This window comes from Penaeus japonicus, unplaced genomic scaffold (genome assembly GCF_977035675.1).
Source record: "Penaeus japonicus unplaced genomic scaffold, GWHDUDI00000001_assembly GWHDUDI00000035, whole genome shotgun sequence".
Classification (NCBI taxonomy): domain Eukaryota; kingdom Metazoa; phylum Arthropoda; class Malacostraca; order Decapoda; family Penaeidae; genus Penaeus; species Penaeus japonicus.
The window spans coordinates 13431975-13436974 of record NW_028234437.1 but is presented as its reverse complement, the minus strand read 5'-3'; positions in this window follow the sequence as shown (position 1 = coordinate 13436974).

Below are 5000 nucleotides of genomic sequence, written 5' to 3'. Positions count from 1 at the left end.
GTTGTGTCCCCAAGGATAAGCTGCTGCTGCTGCTCCTCCGCCGTGCCACGCCCTCATTACCGACCGGAGCAAGCAGCTATACATCCTCGATAGCGCTGGCGATTTGCATCAGAAGTACCCGTGCCGCTAACCTTAGATCGTGTGGTTTTTGTTTTTGTATCTCAATACAAATCTTCGTGTTTGTGTATGTGTGTGTATATATATATCTATTCATATACACATGCATATATATATATATGTGTGTGTGTGTGTGTGTGTGTGTGTGTGTGTGTGTGTACGTATGTATGTATGTATGTAAGCATGCATGTCTTCATAACATCATAATAAGACCTAACACGAGAGGATGAGATCGCTCAGCCAAACACATGTCCAAACGGAAAGAAAAGCATATGTTGGGCGTAAACCTTCTTTCACTCGTCACACTAGTTCAAGGTTAACAAGATTTCATGAACTCACCCAAGTCCCTTCTCTTTTACCGTAGATTTCCAATCCTCTGCAGGTTTCGCTTGTCCTCTCTGTATCCCAGGGACGTCTAAAGGGAACGTCTTTTGCTTCAAATGAGAACGTTTTGTGGACTGACGCTTCGTGGACTTCGGATGAGACCTGTTTTCATATCTTTGATTTTCTGCGATTTCAGAAATATGTATTTTTTGGGTTTTATTTCTGCTTTTTGAGAAGGGAACTACTTTTTTGTGCGTTTGACTAGTGAAGGATGTTTGCACCCGATACCGGCAAAGTAAAAAAACAAATTAAAAAACAAATCAAATATATCATTTACATTATTGAAATCAACACGTTTCTCCGAACACACAAACAGGAATTGGAAGACAGATACGTGAGTGACTGATAAGTGATGATAATGATAATGATTACCAATATTGTCAATATGATTATCATTATTATTATCGTTAATATTATTAAGAAGATTATCATTATTGTTACTGTTGTTGGTATCAGCATCACTAGTAGTGGTATTATCATCACCATCATTATTATTATTTTCATTATCATTATCATTATTTCTTTCATTTTCAGTATCATCATAATTTTACTATGATTATCGTTATCATTTTATCATTCTTGTTATCGTTATTATTAGTATTATCATTATCATCATTATTCTAATCACCACCATCATCATCATCATCACCAAGGATAACAACAACAGTAATGATCATTATAGTTATTATTATTATCATTATTATCATCATTGTTCGTTATGATTTTATAATCTTTATCATTGCTATCATTATCGTTAATGTTATGGTTGATATTATTATCATTTTCATAATCATTGTTATGCTTATCGTTATTGTTATCATTAGTATTTGTATTATTGTTATTATCATTATTATTTGCATTACTATTCTTATCATTTTATCATTATTGTTATTATTATTATTATTGTTATCCTTATTATAATTATTTTCATTACTATTATCATTATCATTTTCATTACTTTAATCTTCATTATCATTAAAATCATTACTATTATTATTATTACAATTACTATTATCATTATTATCATTATTATTATTGTTATTATTATTATTATTATCATTATTATTGTTATCATTATTATCATTATCATCATCATTATTATTATTATTATTATTATTGTTATTATTATTATCATTATTATCATTATTACCATCATCATTATAATTATTATCGTATTAACATCATCATTATAATCATTATCATCATTATTGATATTACTATAATTACCATTATTATTAACATTACTGATATTATCATCATTATCATTATCATCATTATCATTATTGCTATTGCTAAAATTGTGATCATCATTATCATCACAATGCAACAGTAACGATGAAGCACGTTGATGACGATAGTGATGATAAAACGTGTAACGATATAGATAGTAGAAATAATTAACAATAGCTTTGATGATCATACCTAACGAATATAATAGCGATGAAATAATAACAATAGGCTAGTTATACATACATACATATATATATATATATATATATATATATATATATATATATATATATATATATATATATATATGTGTGTGTGTGTGTGTGTGTGTGTGTGTGTGTGTGTGCGTGCGTGTGTGTGTGTGTGTGTGTGTGTGTATGTGTGTATGTGTATGATATATATATATATAATTAATACCAAAAGAAATAAAATCAATAGTTAATCAAACTTGGCATATTAATTCAAATAAATAGTTAACAAAAAATATATATAGTTAACAAAAATGTCTGAAATAAATAATCAATAGAACAAATAACTAAAATGATAACAATTATATAGTTGGAACAATAAGAACAAAAGTGTGTTCAGTAGCAATATCAATATTTATAATAATGATAACGGAATAATGATATTGAGGATAATTAGGGTAATAACAATAATGAGATAACCGGTAAGAGCATTTAGCGGTGGCAGTGTTCACATAACGCTAATGGTAATGATGATGATGATGATGATAACAGTAATAATACTAGTAATAGACCATAATAACGATAACAATAATGATATGATAACAACAGCGACAGTAATGATGATGATAATTATAATGATAATAATAATAACAATGATCATAATGATAATAATGATAATTAGACAATGACAATAATGATAATAGCAATGATGATAACAATGATGCTGATAATGATGATTATAATGATAATAATGATGACAATGATAATGAAAACAGTGATTACGGTGATAATGATATTGACAATAATAATGATAATAACAATAATGATGATAATGATAATGATAATAATAATAATGCTAATAAAAATAACAATAATAATAATGGTAGTAATAATAATAATGATAAAAATCATGATGATAATAATGATAATGACAATGATGGTACAATAAAAATATAATTTTGATAATAAGGATAAGGATAACAACAACAATAATAATAACGATAATGATAATGATAATAACAATAGTGATAATGATAACAATAATAATAATAATAATGATAATAGTGATAATAATAATAATGATTATAACAATAATAGATGATAGTAATGATAATGATTATGATGATAATAATATTGATAATAATAATAACGGTAATTATAATGATAACAGCACCGGTGGGTAATAATAACAATAATCACAATGATATCAATAATGATGATAACATGATGAAAATAATTATTATGATAATGATTGTAATGATTATCATAATGATGATGGTAAGGATATTGACAATAATGATAATAAGAATATTGGTAATAATGATATTGACAATAATAATAACAATAATGATAATAACAATGATACTACTAATAATAATAATAATCTTATCAATAATAATGATAATGATGATGATAATGATAATAATGATAACAACAGCAATACTAATTACGATAATTACTATTATTTACCTTATCATTGTAATCAACATTACTACTATTATTATCATGGTAATTGTGACGTTGATGATGGTTAGGAGAGTGATAATGATGATACTAATAAAAACAATTATTATAATAATGCTAATGATGATGGTTATAATAGTTGCAGTAGTAGTCTCTAAGTAATGTAACAGACCGCGGAAAGGCAAAATAATAGGGTATAGTGTATGTTGTAATAATCACAGTAATAATCATAATAATAATGATTCGGTATTTCTGTAGAATGAAAAGACCTTGATTTTTTTTTTTCTTTCTTTCTTTTTTTTTCAGACTGATTCAAGAGGAGTGAAAGTCTCACCTGCCATCAGGGTTACCAGATTTTATTACCCTAATCCCACTCGCATCGGTTGACCACTGGATTCGAAATCTACGTGTACCCTAATCTGATCCACGGGATTGTGGTCACAGGTGGAGCGGGACACAACCTATATTGTTTGGGATTTAAAAGGGTTACCTTACAAGGAGAACGATACCTGTAGACTCAAGCACTCAGCTGTGCTCTCTCTCTCTCTCTCTCTCTCTCTCTCTCTCTCTCTCTCTCTCTCTCTCTCTCTCTCTCTCTCTCTCTCTCTCTCCTTCCCCCCTCTCTCTCTCTCCCTCTCCCTCCCCCCCTCTCTCTCTCTCTCTCCTTTCTCTCTCTCTCTCTCTCTCTCTTTCTTTCTTTCGTCTCTCTCTCTCTCTCTCCTTCCCTCCCTCCCTCTCCCCCTCTCACCCCCCCTCTCTCTCTCTCTCTTTCGTCTCTCTCTCTCTCTCTCCCCCCCTCTCTCCCCCCCTCTCTCTCTCTCTCTCTCTCTCTCTCTCTCTCTCTCTCCTCCCCTCCCTCCCTCTCTCCCTCTCACTCCCCCCTCTCACCCCCCCTCCCCTCTCTCTCTCTCTGTAAACCTGTGTGAAGAACTTTCAGTATACGAGGACCGATCAACATTTCCCTCTCTCAATCACATACACGCACACACGCACATGCACACACATGGTGTTAGAAAGAGAGTGAGACAGAGAGAGAGATAGAGAGAGAGAGAGAGAGAGAGAGAGAGAGAGAGAGAGAGAGAGAGAGAGAGAGAGAGATTAAAAGAGTGAGAGAAAGAAAGGGAGAGTGTGTGTATACGCGTGTGTAACTCTCTCTCTCTTCCTCTTTCTCTCCCTCCCTCTTTCTCTTTCCATTCCTCTACCTTCGCTTCCTAGTGCGTACGTATGTATATATGTTATCTCTTTTCTTTTTTTTATTACATTCTTTAATTCTACATCCAGAAAAAAGGAACAGTCACCACAGACTTCCTCGTAAGCTGTCGACCTTGACATTTGGACGGCCACTCCCGCCTTGTTCCCGCCCGGCCGCTGAAATAAGTTCCCGTTTCCTGAACTGGGGTGGGAGATGTAATTGCCAGTTGTGAAACGCTGGCTGAATTTCCTGTGACGCCTCGAGAGAGATTCTTTCAGGTGGAAGGCTGTGGAGATGATAACTGTATGGGTCGTTAGACTTCCAGTTTATGTTCTGTTATGAGATTGAAGTTGATGGTTGAAATGTCTATTGGAATGTTTACTGCTTTATGACATTAGTGGATGGTTTTGTGCAATCTAATACCT